A 20,202-nucleotide genomic window follows, 5' to 3' on the forward strand; every position below is an offset into this window, starting at 1 on the left:
AATAAATCAATAAATCAATACGTGCCCGACAGCACCCTCCCCATCTGTGGACCACAACTCCTCTTCCTGGGCTGAAGGACCCTTCGACCTGAGCTGGTAATTATTTCCCCTGTCCCTGTCCATACTTCAATTCTTTAATTCCTAACCGCTACCGACTTTATTCACAAAATAAATAAATATGTAAACATGAATAACCTAACATAAATAAATGCACATGCAACAAATATGTAATTAAATAACGCAATAAATAAATAAATCAATAAATAAATAAATAAATAAATAAATGGAGAAATACATATTCGAATAAATAGATAATTAAATCTTCTTCTACCTGCGTACTCAACCAAAAAATTCACAAACTTTTCTTTTCCTTTCTAAATTCAGGGGAGATGGAGCCGATCAACCGCCGATGCTCCGTGCCAGATTCCCGCGTCATCAATTCGTCCCAGTAGTTTCGACTCCGGCCGCTCGTCAACTGGGCTAACTTTCAGCGGTGATGAAAGTCGCCAGTTAAGGACATCGGCTTTCAGCAGTATCCCGTAGGATTTTCCTTGATGCCTGGGACTTCAAGGCTCAGACTGCGATGGTCGCGCAGCGCGCAGTGAGACCTGCGGGTCGCGACTTCACCAACAGACTGATCCCAGGAAGCCTCATCCACCAGGAAAACCCAAGGATCTGCACAACATTTACTCTAACCAAAACATTTACATTGAAAACAACCAAACTTTACGTTATTATAAATAAACACTTGTTTCCCTATCTACTATATATCACAGTTTATATCACAGTGGTTCTTGACTCGTGCTTTCTGCACGGTCTGTGGCTAAGGGAAGCGAATCCGTCGTTCCCACGCCCGGATGCCACCACCCTGCCACCGCAGCACCCTCTGTGAACTGTGGCCGGGAGCAATTGTCCATCTTTTTGCGGACGAAGCCTCCCGTCCTGACTGGGAAACTAATTAAAAATAAAAACGAATGTCCTACGCCTTGGTCACCAGTCCCCGGTCCTCGGTGCAGTTGCAGACCGTAACATAGGCCTCGCAAGCCACCGATTGCGAGGGCTGGATGACCTAGGACGTGGCCTTTCGAGACGTCGTCATCCCGCTATTCTTTTATTTTTTTAGTTTGGGCGCCATATTGTTACGGAACTGCCTTTCTTTGGGCATCGCCGGGCTAGCTCAGGGTGCCCATTGCTGGGTCCGACCCAACGCCCGCAGTCCGCACAATTAGAATATACCGAATTAATCGGACGTCTCAGACTAAACTACAAGTGTCAACACTAACAATACAAAAAGGTAAACAAACACGACAATTAAGCTGCTGGGTTGAATTTGTGGCTTGGCTGGTTCCGCCACGACGCGCCCACCCATCCAGTGATGCCTCCTCCACCTTTCGGGGCATCACCCATCTCCGGCACGCCGGAGCTTACTCCAGGCGGTCTAGCGACTGGCCCATCTCCCCCCAGGTAAACTTACTCCATTATCATTTTCTTAACTTTTACTGGCTATTGATTATACATTTTTGGCATCTTACATCTAACAGACTTACAAATATGGTTTAGGCGCCAACTCGTCCACGGCGAGAACGTGGCCTCAGCCAGGGATGCGCTTGCACCAAGGCTGCCCTTTATTGGGGACCGACAACGTTGGCGGAGGAGAAGCTCTTCGGCCACAAATTGGCCACGATTGGCTAACCAGAAATTTCCCTCCTTCACCTACTATCCCTACTGGAGCTCCATAAGAAATAGTCTAGGGTCGGGGTTCAAACACAACTGAGGACTAGCTAAGGGCTTCTTCCCCGTTCCCCTATTGGTCGCAGCGCATGGGTTGCACCAATCCCGGACCTAGGATACGATCAATCCGGAGGGCGAGAACAACACTCTAATACCTCACATCGAACACCAACTAACAATAACACTAATGTCTTACACCTAACAACTTAAATTTATTTATTTTCTTCTTTTATATCTCCCAGCTCGCCCTGGTTTGGCGCCGGGTGGTAAGGGCTGCCCGCAGGTCGGCGGAAGCTGCCTGTGCAGAAATTGATGCGCAATTCGCCCTTGGTATCGTCCCATGCGGAGCGGACTCACCAGATCTGGGGTCTTCTTTGGACTGCGGCGGCGGTGAAGGCTCCGAAGTGGGCTCCGGCCGGCGGACTTGGCTGCGCCGGTCACTCTGGCCGGTGGTTGTTGGATGCGGGAGGGGCGGCGACGGCTCCGAAGCTGGCTCCGGCCGGCGGACTTGGCTTGCGGCGGCGGCGACGCGGTGCCCAGCAGCTCGGGCGACGGCTCAGGGAAAAACGGCTCTGACGCTTGCGTGGGCCGGCGGACTTGGCTTGCGGCGGCGACGACGCGGTGCCCAGCAGCTCGGGCCAAGGCTCTGGGAAACACTCAGGAAACGGCTTTCCTTTCCGAAGTTAACCGCACCACGCACCACGTTATCCATCCAGTTTTTTTCTCCTCGTTTTTTCTGCTCCCACCTCCCTTTATAGCCCGGTTCCTTTTCCTCTGTTCCGGACTCCAGCCGTTACTTTATCATCGCCGTTGCTGAGAGAAAGGGCAAGAATCCTTTCTCTTAGGCACTTTGAACTTCCCGGTTCACCCCCTCCTGGTCCTATCAATCCCACCTATCCCTATCGATATATCGATAGTCCTTCAGCCCGTTCACACCCGAAATGCAACACCACCCAAGGATATGGGGAGCTGCTGCCGGCTTCCAGCGGCTCGACAGGATCATTGGGAGCATTTGGATCTGTATCTCCAGCGCAGTTCCGTACGGTGCCCAACGCGGGGCCCACGTCTTACGGGAAGTACCCTTTCTCCAGTGTCTGGTCCATGTATACTTTGTGATCCTTCTTCCAGGTCACACGCGGATATCTTTGGCGTGGTATACACCCAAACTCCGGCCCTGCATGTCCTCGAGCTCGTACGCGTTGCTGCCTATCGTCCTCACCACCCTGGCCTTGAGGAACTTCCTGGCAGACTTTGCGTTAAATTGCCTTCCGAAGTCGCTGAGAACGAAATTCTGGCGATACACCTCCTGGCCTGGCTTTGCGGCGAACTCTCTGGCCCTCTGGTTATAGCGTCGGCGACAGCGGTCGTACGAGGCCTCCAGACACTTGCGCACTTTCTCTTGCACGACTCGGAGCTTGTCCGCCGTTGGCATACCGTCCATCTCATGGTCGCACAGAGACTGCAGCTTCCTGGCCAACCGGTAGCTGGATCCATGCAGGAATATGTAGTTTCCGAACACCGTGAAAACCGGTGCTTCGCCCGTAGCCGAGTGAACTGCGTTCCGGAGGGCCACTTCGATCTCGGGAAGGTAGGCATCCCATTCCCTATGATCGTTCTCCAGGAACCCTCGGATAGCCGCCAGAACGCTCCGATTCACCCGTTCCGCTGCGTTGCTCTGTTGATTTGTTCATGCCGATAGTTAATCCTGCTTCTCTTAGGCATTCGGCGACCCGTCGTAGGTATCGGAAGTGCGTCTCGATATCCGGGGCCAGAATGAGCAGATCGTCCAAGTATACAAAAACGTTGGATCGGATCTCGGCTGGGATTACTCGATCCATGAGTCTCACCAGCCTCTGTGCCGCATTACAGAGCCCGAAAGGCATCACCCTGAATTGATAGAGGGGCCGACCAGGAACTGTGAACGCCGTCAACTTCTTGCTCTTCTCGTCCAGTTCGATCTGCCAGAACGCAAATTTCAAATCCACGCTGGAGATGAAATGCGTTTGATCGATTCTGGACAGGATTCCATCGATACTGGGCAAGGGGTAAGCGTCCTTGACGGTCGCGTCATTTAGTTTCCTGGCGTCTAAACAGAATCTATCCTTTCCAGGCTTCGACACCACCGTCGTCCGGTTGCTTCAAGGGCTCTTGCTCTCCTCGATGACTCCCAGGGCTAGCATTTTGTCGACTTCGTCCTCGACCACCTTTTGCTTCGCTGGCGATATAGGGTAGGGACGGTCCTTGAAAATTTTGGCGTCTTCCACCAGCTCTATGGAGTGTTTCTCCAGGCCAGTCGTTCCCAAACCATCCTTCTCGAAGGTGAGGATCCTCCGCTTGATTGCCTCTAGCTCTCGGTTCTCGGCTTCAGATAGTCCAGGATTCGGGGTCTGTCTTTTCCTCGTCGTCATCTTCCTGGTCGGCGTAGTGCTCCATCTCCCTGGCGTGAACTTCTTCGGCTTTCTTCACCCCTTGAACCGGGATATCTCCAATTACGGTCGGAGCCAGGTCAAACGCCCGCCAAAAGTCGACGCCGAGGTATGCCGTTTGTTCCAGATAAGGGCACAGCTAGAAATGAATGTTTTCTACCCTTCCCTCATACTCCACAGGTCCTCTATCCGGCCGATGATCGATCGATCCTCTCCAGCGGCAGTTCGCACCACCGAGAAGTACCTCTGCACCGGCACACCCATCGGGTCCACCAGTTCCCTGCAGCCTTTTCCGAGCAGACTAATGCTCGCTCCGGTGTCCAACAACCCAGTCAGCTGCTGGCCTGAAATCTTTACTCGGGCGAACGGTCTGGGATCCTGGGTGCCGCCCCGCTTGACGGCCGCGACGACTTCTCGGCGCTTCCGCTGGCGTTTCCAGAACCGATCTCGTGCCTTTCGAACCGTCCGGGAGACTTCACGCATGCCGCTCAGCTGATGCTCCTCGAATATACGGTTCCTTACCTCTAAATACCGTCGCATGCGCTCTTCATAGGGTAAGTATCTTAAATTATTTTTAGAATTATCCTTAACGTCTATCTTGTTATTTTTAGGGTCTCCTACTGCGCGGAATTCCTCGTTGGGCGAGCCCCTTCCACTCTGGGATCGCCCCGCCGTCCGTTTCCCATACAATTCGGGCACTTCGGAGCGACGGTGTCGGCCTTTCCGCAACGGAAACAGAAAACTTTTTTCAGCTCCTGCCCGCAGTCCCGAAAACCGTGGTCCATGACTCCACAATTCCAGCAGCCAGCCCGGAAAGGATTTCGAGGCCGCTCCCGGACTTCCTGCACTTGCAGTGGTTGCTCGTCTTCATCCTCCTCTGGCTCTGGAGCAAACGCCTCGCTGACTCGGTTCCGTTCCGCTCCTTGGTAGCGCGTTGGTGGTGGGAATTGGGCCCGAGCTCTGCGTCCGAAGGTACGCTCCACCTCGAGGCTCTCCTGCCGCAGTTCATCCACAGTGACTAGCTCCATCGCATACATGAAGCAAGCGATCCCTTCTCTTAACCCTTTTTTCATCACCTTAACCAGGTGACGCTCCGGCATCGGCTTCCTCAGGCGAGAAGCAAGGGTTTGCATTGCATGCAGATAATCGTCTACGCTCTCCCCTGGCTGCTGCTCCCGCTGCAGTAGCTGATGCATCCGCTGATGCTCCGTCTCATGGCTCTGAAACCGATCTAGCAGCGCTCGGCGTAGCTGATGCCAGCTGTCCAGTCGGTGCTGCTGCACGTGGATCCAAAACCACTCCAGGGCCCTACCTGTTAGCAGCGTGTGGAAATTTCTCATCACCTCGGCCCATGAGCAACGCGATTGCCTCTGGAAGTACTCCAAGCGAAACAGGAAGCCTTCGATGTGGTTCCGCTCGTCCTCACCGCTCAACGAAATGTTCCACCTATCCACCCTTGTGCCATGAGAACTGAATCCTGCATCCCAGTTTGCGTACGTCCGTTCGTCACGGAAACCAGCCGGGGCGTCGGGCCTCGACACGCCAGTTTCGACCAACGCTGTCATCCCGACGCGTCTCCTCAACCTAGGTGGAACCGTCGGGGCTGAATGATTAGATCTCGGCTGGATCTGGCGCCCTCCTGGGCGGCTTCGGCGGATCTCGTGGCGTAGGCCTCGTTGCATGACCGACGGACGTCTGTCCATGCCTGGGTACCGCTCCGCGGGCGTCGTGCACGGGCTCCCTCGCTCGTCCAAACGGAGGTGGTGTCTGCTGTGGGCGCTGTTGTTGTCCTGTTGCTGTCGACTGCTGCTGCTGACTCTCGATCCCTCCAGGTAAGTGCTGCTACTTTGTGGCGGGTCTCAAAACTTCATTAATCAGCTTCATCATTTCCAGAAAACCGGCCCGCGTTGCGTGCCCGACAGCACCCTCCCCATCTGTGGACCACAACTCCTCTTCCTGGGCTGAAGGACCCTTCGACCTGAGCTGGTAATTATTTCCCCTGTCCCTGTCCATACTTCAATTCTTTAATTCCTAACCGCTACCGACTTTATTCACAAAATAAATAAATATGTAAACATGAATAACCTAACATAAATAAATGCACATGCAACAAATATGTAATTAAATAACGCAATAAATAAATAAATCAATAAATAAATAAATAAATAAATAAATGGAGAAATACATATTCGAATAAATAGATAATTAAATCTTCTTCTTCAAAAAATTCACAAACTTTTCTTTTCCTTTCTAAATTCAGGGGAGATGGAGCCGATCAACCGCCGGTGCTCCGTGCCAGATTCCCGCGTCATCAATTCGTCCCAGTAGTTTCGACTCCGGCCGCTCGTCAACTGGGCTAACTTTCAGCGGTGCTGAAAGTCGCCAGTTAAGGACATCGGCTTTCAGCAGTATCCCGTAGGAAAACCCAAGGATCTGCACAACATTTACTCTAACCAAAACATTTACATTGAAAACAACCAAACTTTACGTTATTATAAATAAACACTTGTTTCCCTATCTACTATATATCACAGTTTATATCACAGTGGTTCTTGACTCGTGCTTTCTGCACGGTCTGTGGCTAAGGGAAGCGAATCCGTCGTTCCCACGCCCGGATGCCACCACCCTGCCACCGCAGCACCCTCTGTGAACTGTGGCCGGGAGCAATTGTCCATCTTTTTGCGGACGAAGCCTCCCGTCCTGACTGGGAAACTAATTAAAAATAAAAACGAATGTCCTACGCCTTGGTCACCAGTCCCCGGTCCTCGGTGCAGTTGCAGACCGTAACATAGGCCTCGCAAGCCACCGATTGCGAGGGCTGGATGACCTAGGACGTGGCCTTTCGAGACGTCGTCATCCCGCTATTCTTTTATTTTTTTAGTTTGGGCGCCATATTGTTACGGAACTGCCTTTCTTTGGGCATCGCCGGGCTAGCACAGGGTGCCCAGGGCTGGGTCCGACCCAACGCCCGCATTCCGCACAATTAGAATATACCGAATTAATCGGACGTCTCAGACTAAACTACAAGTGTCAACACTAACAATACAAAAAGGTAAACAAACACGACAATTAAGCTGCTGGGTTGAATTTGTGGCTTGGCTGGTTCCGCCACGACGCGCCCACCCATCCAGTGATGCCTCCTCCACCTTTCGGGGCATCACCCATCTCCGGCACGCCGGAGCTTACTCCAGGCGGTCTAGCGACTGGCCCATCTCCCCCCAGGTAAACTTACTCCATTATCATTTTCTTAACTTTTACTGGCTATTGATTATACATTTTTGGCATCTTACATCTAACAGACTTACAAATATGGTTTAGGCGCCAACTCGTCCACGGCGAGAACGTGGCCTCAGCCAGGGATGCGCTTGCACCAAGGCTGCCCTTTATTGGGGACCGACAACGTTGGCGGAGGAGAAGCTCTTCGGCCACAAATTGGCCACGATTGGCTAACCAGAAATTTCCCTCGTTCACCTACTATCCCTACTGGAGCTCCATAAGAAATAGTCTAGGGTCGGGGTTCAAACACAACTGAGGACTTGCTAAGGGCTTCTTCCCCGTTCCCCTATTGGTCGCAGCGCATGGGTTGCACCAATCCCGGACCTAGGATACGATCAATCCGGAGGGCGAGAACAACACTCTAATACCTCACATCGAACACCAACTAACAATAACACTAATGTCTTACACCTAACAACTTAAATTTATTTATTTTATTCTTTTATATCTCCCAGCTCGCCCTTGTTTGGCGCCGGGTGGTAAGGGCTGCCCGCAGGTCGGCGGCAGCTGCCTGGGCAGAAATTGATGCGCAATTCGCCCTTGGTATCGTCCCATGCGGAACGGACTCACCAGATCTGGGGTCTTCTTTGGACTGCGGCGGCGGTGAAGGCTCCGAAGTGAGCTCCGGCCGGTGGTTGTTGGATGCGGGAGAGGCGGCGACGGCTCCGAAGCTGGCTCCGGCCGGCGGACTTGGCTTGCGGCGGCGGCGACGGTGTTTGATTGCGTGGGCCGGCGGACTTAACTTGCGGCGGCGGCGACGCTGTGCCCAGCAGCTCGGGCGACGGCTCAGGGAAAAACGGCTCTGACGCGGCGACGACGCGGTGCCCAGCAGCTCGGGCGACGGCTCTGGGAAAACGCTCAGGAAACGGCACTGGGAAAACGGCTCAAGAAACGGCACTGGGTAAACGGCTCAGGAAACGGCACTGGGAAAACGATCGGTCACGTCTCCACTTCTTTCCGGGATCACGTTTTTTTTTTTTTCGAAGTTAACCGCACCACGCACCACGTTATCCATCCAGTTTTTTTCTCCTCGTTTTTTCTGCTCCCACCTCCCTTTATAGCCCGGTTCCTTTTCCTCTGTTCCGAACTCCAGCCGTTACTTTATCATCGCCGTTGCTGAGAGAAAGGGCAAGAACCCTTTCTCTTAGGCACTTTGAATTTCCCGGTTCGCTCATTTTTCCTCGCCCCCTCCTGATCAAACCAATCCCACCTATTCCTATCGATATATCGATAGTCCTTCAGCCCGTTCCCACCCGAAATGCAACAATTAAAAATATAGAAAAAACTTATTTTCTTCTGGACGTCCGACCGGATTTTGATAAAACACATACCAAAATGCTTAGAAAGTCCATGTCGTTAATTGGACGTATATTTGTTTGAACGTTTAATTCATGAAATTGTTTATATTATCCGTTGCTAATGGTTCCGTTTCCTTCACACCTTTAACAAAAATACAAAATCGGACCTTATTGAAAACGCGTTATCCAGTCGCTGAACCAGAAAAGGTAACAATGCAACGAAAAATATTCAGGTACAAACAGCGAATTTATTTGGCCTGTAAATAATAATAAAAAATATACGAAAAATCAATTTTCTTCTGAACTGGCCGGATTTTGATAAAGCACATATCAAAATGCTGAGAAAGCCCACGTCGTTTATTGGACGTAATGTTCTTTGACCAAATAATTCATGAAATTATTAATATTTTCTTTGCTAATAGTTCCCATTTCGTTCACACCTTTTACAAAAGTACCAAATCGGACCTGTTGAAAACTCGTTATCCAGTCTCTGAACCAGACAAGGTAACCACACAACGGAAAATATACAACTACAAATGGCGAATTTATTTGGTTTGTAAATAATAATAAAAGTAAAGAAAGGATTTTGATAAAACAGAACTAAAAGATTACTTGGGCCATTTCGTTCATTGGACACATATTTTCTTGAACAGTTGATTCCAGACATTAAAAATATTTCCCATTGCTAATGGTTACGTTGTCTGGTTCAGAGACTGGATAACAAAGCTCACTTGTGAGCTTTTGTCTGTGTATCCGTTGGCCGTGTGTTGGTGTAAAAGGAATATGCGTTAGAGCGAGACGACAGGTATGTGCGTTCATCCAGTTTCTGTGGTTTGTTTACCCAAAGCAATGTATTATTTTTTTATTGCAGGGACGCTAGCAGAGAAGCACAGCGGCAGCAGCTGCAGAGAAACAGGGACAGCAGCAGAGGCAGCAAAAGAAGACGCGTGAAAGCGAGACGACCGGTATGTGTGCGATCATATCTTTTTATGTGGTTTGTTTAATTAAATCATTGTTTTATTTTTAATGCATCGACGCCGGCAGAGCAGCAGAAACAGCGGCGGCAGGAACAGCAGAGCAACAGGGGCAGCAAAACGAATATGCGTGAAAGCATGACGTCCGGTATGTGTGCGTTCATCTCTTTTGTGGTTCCTTTAACCAAATCTATATTTTATTTCTGGTCTTGCAGCAACACCAGCAGAGCAAAAGGGGCAGCATAAGCAGCAGGGCAGAGCAGAGGCAGTAGTAGCAGCAAATCAAATAAATATTATATTAACACTAATAAAAATATTTTAATATGATTCCAATTATTATCTGCTATATTCATTTAATATTTAAATTTATAAACGCGGGAAAGCGAAAGGTCTGGCAAGGTTAGCGCGAGGCCAACATTTAAATAATACATTTAACATTTAATTCATGAATTTTTTTACATTTTTGTTTGCTAATGGTTCCGTTTCGTTCACATCTTTAACAAAAATACCAAATCGGACATTATTTAAAACGCGTTATCCAGTCGCTAAACCAGACAAGGTAGCCTCGCAAGGGAAAATGTTTAGCTACAAATGATGAATTTATTTGGCTTGTAAATAATAATCAAATATATATACAAAAAAACAAGCCGTTAATTGGACATTTATTTGTTTTGTAAATAATAATAAAAGTAAAGAAAGGATTTTGATAAAACCGAACTAAAAGCTTACTTGGGCAATTTTGTTCTTTGGACACATATTTTCTTGAACAGTTGATTCCAGACATTAAAAATATTTCCCATTGCTAATGGTTACGTTGTCTGGTTCAGAGACTGGATAACAAAGCTCACTTGTGAGCTTTTGTCTGTGTATCCGTTGGCCGTGTGTTGGTGTAAAAGGAATATGCGTTAGAGCGAGACGACAGGTATGTGCGTTCATCCAGTTTCTGTGGTTTGTTTACCCAAAGCAATGTATTATTTTTTATTGCAGGGACGCTAGCAGAGCAGCACAGCGGCAGCAGCTGCAGAGAAACAGGGACAGCAGCAGAGGCAGCAAAAGAAGACGCGTGAAAGCGAGACGACCGGTATGTGTGCGATCATATCTTTTTTTGTGGTTTGTTTAATTAAATCATTGTTTTATTTTTAATGCATCGACGCCGGCAGAGCAGCAGAAACAGCGGCGGCAGGAACAGCAGAGCAACAGGGGCAGCAAAACGAATATGCGTGAAAGCATGACGTCCGGTATGTGTGCGTTCATCTCTTTTGTGGTTCCTTTAACCAAATCTATATTTTATTTCTGGTCTTGCAGCAACACCAGCAGAGCAAAAGGGGCAGCATAAGCAGCAGGGCAGAGCAGAGGCAGTAGTAGCAGCAAATCAAATAAATATTATATTAACACTAATAAAAATATTTTAATATGATTCCAATTATTATCTGCTATATTCATTTAATATTTAAATTTATAAACGCGGGAAAGCGAAAGGTCTGGCAAGGTTAGCGCGAGGCCAACATTTAAATAATACATTTAACATTTAATTCATGAATTTTTTTACATTTTTGTTTGCTAATGGTTCCGTTTCGTTCACATCTTTAACAAAAATACCAAATCGGACATTATTTAAAACGCGTTATCCAGTCGCTAAACCAGACAAGGTAGCCTCGCAAGGGAAAATGTTTAGCTACAAATGATGAATTTATTTGGCTTGTAAATAATAATCAAATATATATACAAAAAAACAAGCCGTTAATTGGACATTTATTTGTTTTGTAAATAATAATAAAAGTAAAGAAAGGATTTTGATAAAACCGAACTAAAAGCTTACTTGGGCAATTTTGTTCTTTGGACACATATTTTCTTGAACAGTTGATTCCAGACATTAAAAATATTTCCCATTGCTAATGGTTACGTTGTCTGGTTCAGAGACTGGATAACAAAGCTCACTTGTGAGCTTTTGTCTGTGTATCCGTTGGCCGTGTGTTGGTGTAAAAGGAATATGCGTTAGAGCGAGACGACAGGTATGTGTGTTCATCCAGTTTCTGTGGTTTGTTTACCCAAAGCAATGTATTATTTTTTATTGCAGGGACGCTAGCAGAGCAGCACAGCGGCAGCAGCTGCAGAGAAACAGGGACAGCAGCAGATGCAGCAAAAGAAGACGCGTGAAAGCGAGACGACCGGTATGTGTGCGATCATATCTTTTTTTGTGGTTTGTTTAATTAAATCATTGTTTTATTTTTAATGCATCGACGCCGGCAGAGCAGCAGAAACAGCGGCGGCAGGAACAGCAGAGCAACAGGGGCAGCAAAACGAATATGCGTGAAAGCATGACGTCCGGTATGTGTGCGTTCATCTCTTTTGTGGTTCCTTTAACCAAATCTATATTTTATTTCTGGTCTTGCAGCAACACCAGCAGAGCAAAAGGGGCAGCATAAACAGCAGGGCAGAGCAGAGGCAGTAGTAGCAGCAAATCAAATAAATATTATATTAACACTAATAAAAATATTTTAATATGATTCCAATTATTATCTGCTATATTCATTTAATATTTAAATTTATAAACGCGGGAAAGCGAAAGGTCTGGCAAGGTTAGCGCGAGGCCAACATTTAAATAATACATTTAACATTTAATTCATGAATTTTTTTACATTTTTGTTTGCTAATGGTTCCGTTTCGTTCACATCTTTAACAAAAATACCAAATCGGACATTATTTAAAACGCGTTATCCAGTCGCTAAACCAGACAAGGTAGCCTCGCAAGGGAAAATGTTTAGCTACAAATGATGAATTTATTTGGCTTGTAAATAATAATCAAATATATATACAAAAAAACAAGCCGTTAATTGGACATTTATTTGTTTTGTAAATAATAATAAAAGTAAAGAAAGGATTTTGATAAAACCGAACTAAAAGCTTACTTGGGCAATTTTGTTCTTTGGACACATATTTTCTTGAACAGTTGATTCCAGACATTAAAAATATTTCCCATTGCTAATGGTTACGTTGTCTGGTTCAGAGACTGGATAACAAAGCTCACTTGTGAGCTTTTGTCTGTGTATCCGTTGGCCGTGTGTTGGTGTAAAAGGAATATGCGTTAGAGCGAGACGACAGGTATGTGCGTTCATCCAGTTTCTGTGGTTTGTTTACCCAAAGCAATGTATTATTTTTTATTGCAGGGACGCTAGCAGAGCAGCACAGCGGCAGCAGCTGCAGAGAAACAGGGACAGCAGCAGAGGCAGCAAAAGAAGACGCGTGAAAGCGAGACGACCGGTATGTGTGCGATCATATCTTTTTTTGTGGTTTGTGTAATTAAATCATTGTTTTATTTTTAATGCATCGACGCCGGCAGAGCAGCAGAAACAGCGGCGGCAGGAACAGCAGAGCAACAGGGGCAGCAAAACGAATATGCGTGAAAGCATGACGTCCGGTATGTGTGCGTTCATCTCTTTTGTGGTTCCTTTAACCAAATCTATATTTTATTTCTGGTCTTGCAGCAACACCAGCAGAGCAAAAGGGGCAGCATAAGCAGCAGGGCAGAGCAGAGGCAGTAGTAGCAGCAAATCAAATAAATATTATATTAACACTAATAAAAATATTTTAATATGATTCCAATTATTATCTGCTATATTCATTTAATATTTAAATTTATAAACGCGGGAAAGCGAAAGGTCTGGCAAGGTTAGCGCGAGGCCAACATTTAAATAATACATTTAACATTTAATTCATGAATTTTTTTACATTTTTGTTTGCTAATGGTTCCGTTTCGTTCACATCTTTAACAAAAATACCAAATCGGACATTATTTAAAACGCGTTATCCAGTCGCTAAACCAGACAAGGTAGCCTCGCAAGGGAAAATGTTTAGCTACAAATGATGAATTTATTTGGCTTGTAAATAATAATCAAATATATATACAAAAAAACAAGCCGTTAATTGGACATTTATTTGTTTTGTAAATAATAATAAAAGTAAAGAAAGGATTTTGATAAAACCGAACTAAAAGCTTACTTGGGCAATTTTGTTCTTTGGACACATATTTTCTTGAACAGTTGATTCCAGACATTAAAAATATTTCCCATTGCTAATGGTTACGTTGTCTGGTTCAGAGACTGGATAACAAAGCTCACTTGTGAGCTTTTGTCTGTGTATCCGTTGGCCGTGTGTTGGTGTAAAAGGAATATGCGTTAGAGCGAGACGACAGGTATGTGCGTTCATCCAGTTTCTGTGGTTTGTTTACCCAAAGCAATGTATTATTTTTTATTGCAGGGACGCTAGCAGAGCAGCACAGCGGCAGCAGCTGCAGAGAAACAGGGACAGCAGCAGAGGCAGCAAAAGAAGACGCGTGAAAGCGAGACGACCGGTATGTGTGCGATCATATCTTTTTTTGTGGTTTGTGTAATTAAATCATTGTTTTATTTTGAATGCATCGACGCCGGCAGAGCAGCAGAAACAGCGGCGGCAGGAACAGCAGAGCAACAGGGGCAGCAAAACGAATATGCGTGAAAGCATGACGTCCGGTATGTGTGCGTTCATCTCTTTTGTGGTTCCTTTAACCAAATCTATATTTTATTTCTGGTCTTGCAGCAACACCAGCAGAGCAAAAGGGGCAGCATAAGCAGCAGGGCAGAGCAGAGGCAGTAGTAGCAGCAAATCAAATAAATATTATATTAACACTAATAAAAATATTTTAATATGATTCCAATTATTATCTGCTATATTCATTTAATATTTAAATTTATAAACGCGGGAAAGCGAAAGGTCTGGCAAGGTTAGCGCGAGGCCAACATTTAAATATTACATTTAACATTTAATTCATGAATTTTTTTACATTTTTGTTTGCTAATGGTTCCGTTTCGTTCACATCTTTAACAAAAATACCAAATCGGACATTATTTAAAACGCGTTATCCAGTCGCTAAACCAGACAAGGTAGCCTCGCAAGGGAAAATGTTTAGCTACAAATGATGAATTTATTTGGCTTGTAAATAATAATCAAATATATATACAAAAAAACAAGCCGGTAATTGGACATACCTTTTTTTTAAATTTAATTCAAAAATTGTTAATATTTTCCGTTGCTAATGGTTCCGTTTACGTTTACACCTTTAAGAAAAATACCAAATTGGACGTTTTTGAAAACGCGTTATCCAGTCACTAAACCAGACAAGGTAACCTCGCAACGGAAAATGTTCAGCTACAAATGGCGAATTTATTTGGGTTGTAAATAACAATACAAAATATACGAAAAATCATGTCGCTAATTGCACATGCAAATTTTTTTAAATTTAGTTCATGAAATTGTCCATATTTTCTGTTGCTAATGGTTCCGTTACGGTTACCTTCAACAAAAATACCAAATCGGACTTTACTGAAAACGCGTTATCCAGTCGTTGCCATTGGTTACGTTATCCGGTTCAGTGACTGGATGACATGTTTTTAATACAGTCCGATTTGGTATTTTTTGTAGCTGGAGTGACCGATGTTCCACGCACTTGTGAGCTTTGGGTTGACGCCATATCGATACCAACATCGATGTATTGCCTATATATAACTATTGATAATTCGAAGCTCTGTTTTTTAAAAACGAAACGACGTGCCACCAGTCGGAGCGAAAGAAAAAAAGAAAACGAAAAATATCGATGCCAGAGACCGCAAAACTTTAGTGGCCAGGAAATGTGTGTGCGGAACGTGACATGACGCGAGATGAAGCGGCGGCAACGGTGACCATATTCGAGCAGCCGGCCACTTTTGTGTCTCACCTGGCAGCATGTCTGTGAGTCCGCTGGCCATGTGTTGGTGTGAAAATGCTAAATTAGTGGCGCTAGCAACCTGCTCGTATCAAAAACAATGGGTGTGAAAGCAAGACAACCGGTATGTATACGTTCATTCCTTTTTTTGGTTTAACATAATACATTATTTACTTGTATTAGAGCAGCGACGCCAGCAAAGCAGCAGCAGAGTCAGAAAGAGCAGAGGAACTGGGGCACCTGCAGAGGCAGTAAAAAAAACATGCGTTAAAGCGAGACAACCGGTATGTGCGTCCATCTTTTTTTGGTTTGCTTACCTAACCAATGTTTTATTTGTATTATTGCAGCGACGCCAGCAGAGCAGCGGCACGTTAAGCGGAGCAACAGGGGCAGCGGCAGCAAAAAGAATATGTGTGAAAGCGAGATGACTGGTATGTGTACTTACATCTGCTTTGTGTTTTTTTTAACCGAATCATTGTTTATATGTATTATTGCAGCAGCGCCAGCGAGTATTAGGGTCAGCGGCAAGAACAGCAGAGCAAAAGGGGCAGCAGCACCTTTCGCAAAAAGACTATGCGTGAAAGCGAGACGACCGGTATGTGTGCTTACATCTGTTGTTTTTTTTTCAACAGAATCTATGTTTATATGTATTATTGCAGCAACGCCATCAGACTATCAGGGGCAGCGGCAAGAACAGCAGAGCAAAAGAGCAGTAGCAATGGATTGAAAAAGAATATGCGTGAAAGCGAGATGACCGGTATGTCTGCTTTCATCGGTTTTGTATTTTTTATAACCGAATCAATGTTTTATATGTATTATTGCAGCGACGCCCGCAGAGCAACAGGGGCAGTGGCAAGATCAGTAGAGAAACAAAGGCAGCAGTAGCGAATACAAAAAGAATATGCGTGAAAGCGAGAACACCGGTATGTGTGCATTCATCGGTTTTGTATTTATTTTAACTGAATCAATGTTTCATAATTAATATCGTAGGGACGCCAGCAGAGCAACAGGGGAAGCAGCAAGATCAGTAGAGAAACAGGCAGAAGCAGCGGCAGCAAAAATAATATGTGTGAAAGCGAAACGACCGATATGTGCATATATCCGTTATTTTTTGGTTTAACTGAATTAATGTTTTATTTGCATTAATGCAGCTACGCCAGCAGAGCAGCAGCAGCAGCGGCAACACAATTAGCAAGGCAGCGCTAGCAGTAGAAGCAAATCAAATATTTATATTAACAATAACAAAAATATTTGAATGTGTGTCCAAAACCTATACGGTAACCTTAAGTAATTTAATATTATAATTAATAATACGCGGGAAGGCAAAAGGTCTGGCAAGTTTGACGCGAGGCCAAAAGCACGCCAACGCCATATGGTTAAGTATAAGGAACTGGCAGGCTTCCATTTAGCAAAGTTCTTACCCTTTGCGCATTAAAATTATTCGTGATAATGCCGTGTTAATTTTTGGTATATATTTTTTGACATTTCAGACGCTAGTTCGACGCGACCGCACTGAATAATATGGATCGTATTTTGCAAAACCAGCATTATGAACCATTTAGGGGAGACGAGGAAATGGATTAAAAGGAAATCAGCGTCAATTCCAAACGTCAGTGGCCAGCGAATGTGTGTGTGTAACAAGGCGAGGCGTACTGAAGCGTTGTTTTCGTTTTGCTCTCCATATTAACCGCTGGAAAGTGCAGCCACGTGTCATTGGATGGAATGAAACAAATATATTTTCTTATTACTTTGTTCTTCGTCTTTCCATGCATTTGTTCACTTATATTTGCACTACTCTTGCTTTTATACTGTTTTTGCTTTTGGAATACCCCTATAAAGTGCCGTTAATATTATTGTTAGCTTCTTCGCATTATTCGGTGGAATTTAAAAGCAAGAGAAGCACATAGGGAGAGTATGATCCGCAGTTGTTTTAAATGTTGATATTTGGAAGGCTACTGCTTTTGTTTAGATCATTGTTCTGCCATTTGAGATTTGAAAACGGCAATCGGTAGAAAGGTCTACTAAAAACGAACGCGAAACTTCATGAAGCGTAAACTAGATAAATATATATTAATATTTAGCAAATCTTTATATTATTTTGTATACCCATTTAAGTCATTTTTAACAGTTATTTTTAGACGCTTTATTAAAGCTTTCTGATAACTTTCCGACTACTAATCAATAACATTTTGATAACACTTTCGATAACTTTTAGACCACTTTCCGATAACATTCCGATAACACTTTTTCGATAACTTTTAGACCACTTTCCGATAACATTCCGATAACACTTTTTCGATAACTTTTAGACCACTTTCCGATAACATTCCGATAACACTTTTTCGATAACTTTTAGACCACTTTCCGATAACATTCCGATAACACTTTTTCGATAACTTTTAGACCACTTTCCGATAACATTCCGATAACACTTTTTCGATAACTTTTAGACCACTTTCCGATAACATTCCGATAACACTTTTTCGATAACTTTTAGACCACTTTCCGATAACATTCCGATAACACTTTTTCGATAACTTTTAGACCACTTTCCGATAACATTCCGATAACACTTTTTCGATAACTTTTAGACCACTTTCCGATAACATTCCGATAACACTTTTTCGATAACTTTTAGACCACTTTCCGATAACATTCCGATAACACTTTTTCGATAACTTTTAGACCACTTTCCGATAACATTCCGATAACACTTTTTCGATAACTTTTAGACCACTTTCCGATAACATTCCGATAACACTTTTTCGATAACTTTTAGACCACTTTCCGATAACATTCCGATAACACTTTTTCGATAACTTTTAGACCACTTTCCGATAACATTCCGATAACACTTTTTCGATAACTTTTAGACCACTTTCCGATAACATTCCGATAACACTTTTTCGATAACTTTTAGACCACTTTCCGATAACATTCCGATAACACTTTTTCGATAACTTTTAGACCACTTTCCGATAACATTCCGATAACACTTTTTCGATAACTTTTAGACCACTTTCCGATAACATTCCGATAACACTTTTTCGATAACTTTTAGACCACTTTCCGATAACATTCCGATAACACTTTTTCGATAACTTTTAGACCACTTTCCGATAACATTCCGATAACACTTTTTCGATAACTTTTAGACCACTTTCCGATAACATTCCGATAACACTTTTTCGATAACTTTTAGACCACTTTCCGATAACATTCCGATAACACTTTTTCGATAACTTTTAGACCACTTTCCGATAACATTCCGATAACACTTTTTCGATAACTTTTAGACCACTTTCCGATAACATTCCGATAACACTTTTTCGATAACTTTTAGACCACTTTCCGATAACATTCCGATAACACTTTTTCGATAACTTTTAGACCACTTTCCGATAACATTCCGATAACACTTTTTCGATAACTTTTAGACCACTTTCCGATAACATTCCGATAACACTTTTTCGATAACTTTTAGACCACTTTCCGATAACATTCCGATAACACTTTTTCGATAACTTTTAGACCACTTTCCGATAACATTCCGATAACACTTTTTCGATAACTTTTAGACCACTTTCCGATAACATTCCGATAACACTTTTTCGATAACTTTTAGACCACTTTCCGATAACATTCCGATAACACTTTTTCGATAACTTTTAGACCACTTTCCGATAACATTCCGATAACACTTTTTCGATAACTTTTAGACCACTTTCCGATAACATTCCGATAACACTTTTTCGATAACTTTTAGACCACTTTCCGATAACATTCCGATAACACTTTTTCGATAACTTTTAGACCACTTTCCGATAACATTCCGATAACACTTTTTCGATAACTTTTAGACCACTTTCCGATAACATTCCGATAACACTTTTTCGATAACTTTTAGACCACTTTCCGATAACATTCCGATAACACTTTTTCGATAACTTTTAGACCACTTTCCGATAACATTCCGATAACACTTTTTCGATAACTTTTAGACCACTTTCCGATAACATTCCGATAACACTTTTTCGATAACTTTTAGACCACTTTCCGATAACATTCCGATAACACTTTTTCGATAACTTTTAGACCACTTTCCGATAACATTCCGATAACACTTTTTCGATAACTTTTAGACCACTTTCCGATAACATTCCGATAACACTTTTTCGATAACTTTTAGACCACTTTCCGATAACATTCCGATAACACTTTTTCGATAACTTTTAGACCACTTTCCGATAACATTCCGATAACACTTTTTCGATAACTTTTAGACCACTTTCCGATAACATTCCGATAACACTTTTTCGATAACTTTTAGACCACTTTCCGATAACATTCCGATAACACTTTTTCGATAACTTTTAGACCACTTTCCGATAACATTCCGATAACACTTTTTCGATAACTTTTAGACCACTTTCCGATAACATTCCGATAACACTTTTTCGATAACTTTTAGACCACTTTCCGATAACATTCCGATAACACTTTTTCGATAACTTTTAGACCACTTTCCGATAACATTCCGATAACACTTTTTCGATAACTTTTAGACCACTTTCCGATAACATTCCGATAACACTTTTTCGATAACTTTTAGACCACTTTCCGATAACATTCCGATAACACTTTTTCGATAACTTTTAGACCACTTTCCGATAACATTCCGATAACACTTTTTCGATAACTTTTAGACCACTTTCCGATAACATTCCGATAACACTTTTTCGATAACTTTTAGACCACTT

At 43.8% G+C, this 20,202-nt stretch overlaps 6 long non-coding RNA genes across 16 annotated transcripts; all 6 read left to right on the forward strand.

The window, feature by feature from the left end:
• The first annotated feature begins 44 nt into the window (after positions 1-44).
• Positions 45-768, forward strand: LOC147642915 (uncharacterized). The gene is made up of 2 exons (XR_015272772.1): positions 45-96; positions 385-768. It is a non-coding gene; the product is annotated as an uncharacterized LOC147642915 (long non-coding RNA).
• An 8,766-nt stretch (positions 769-9,534) lies between these two features.
• LOC147642916 (uncharacterized) lies at positions 9,535-10,038 on the forward strand. Of its 2 annotated transcripts, none has more exons than XR_015272766.1 (3): positions 9,535-9,696; positions 9,776-9,853; positions 9,921-10,038. It is a non-coding gene; the product is annotated as an uncharacterized LOC147642916 (long non-coding RNA). The 2 variants fall into 2 exon arrangements; XR_015272765.1 differs by having other exon boundaries at positions 9,781-9,853.
• Positions 10,039-10,532: 494 nt separating this feature from the next.
• On the forward strand, positions 10,533-11,128 carry LOC147642917 (uncharacterized). Of its 4 annotated transcripts, none has more exons than XR_015272768.1 (4): positions 10,533-10,627; positions 10,693-10,786; positions 10,866-10,943; positions 11,011-11,128. It is a non-coding gene; the product is annotated as an uncharacterized LOC147642917 (long non-coding RNA). The 4 variants fall into 4 exon arrangements; XR_015272770.1 differs by having other exon boundaries at positions 10,871-10,943; XR_015272767.1 differs by lacking the exon at positions 10,533-10,627 and having other exon boundaries at positions 10,644-10,786.
• A 1,580-nt stretch (positions 11,129-12,708) lies between these two features.
• Positions 12,709-13,308, forward strand: LOC147642918 (uncharacterized). Of its 4 annotated transcripts, none has more exons than XR_015272774.1 (4): positions 12,709-12,807; positions 12,873-12,966; positions 13,046-13,123; positions 13,191-13,308. It is a non-coding gene; the product is annotated as an uncharacterized LOC147642918 (long non-coding RNA). The 4 variants fall into 4 exon arrangements; XR_015272776.1 differs by having other exon boundaries at positions 12,713-12,807; positions 13,051-13,123; XR_015272773.1 differs by lacking the exon at positions 12,709-12,807 and having other exon boundaries at positions 12,824-12,966.
• A 490-nt stretch (positions 13,309-13,798) lies between these two features.
• On the forward strand, positions 13,799-14,398 carry LOC147642919 (uncharacterized). Of its 4 annotated transcripts, none has more exons than XR_015272778.1 (4): positions 13,799-13,897; positions 13,963-14,056; positions 14,136-14,213; positions 14,281-14,398. It is a non-coding gene; the product is annotated as an uncharacterized LOC147642919 (long non-coding RNA). The 4 variants fall into 4 exon arrangements; XR_015272780.1 differs by having other exon boundaries at positions 13,803-13,897; positions 14,141-14,213; XR_015272777.1 differs by lacking the exon at positions 13,799-13,897 and having other exon boundaries at positions 13,914-14,056.
• Positions 14,399-15,188: 790 nt separating this feature from the next.
• Positions 15,189-17,194, forward strand: LOC147642920 (uncharacterized). The gene is made up of 8 exons (XR_015272771.1): positions 15,189-15,566; positions 15,628-15,726; positions 15,790-15,873; positions 15,940-16,037; positions 16,102-16,199; positions 16,267-16,365; positions 16,433-16,533; positions 16,594-17,194. It is a non-coding gene; the product is annotated as an uncharacterized LOC147642920 (long non-coding RNA).
• The last annotated feature ends 3,008 nt before the right edge of the window (positions 17,195-20,202 follow it).

The sequence above is a fragment of the Drosophila serrata genome, unplaced genomic scaffold (genome assembly GCF_035046125.1).
Source record: "Drosophila serrata isolate PLE 108 unplaced genomic scaffold, ASM3504612v1 contig_333, whole genome shotgun sequence".
Classification (NCBI taxonomy): Eukaryota; Metazoa; Arthropoda; class Insecta; order Diptera; family Drosophilidae; genus Drosophila; species Drosophila serrata.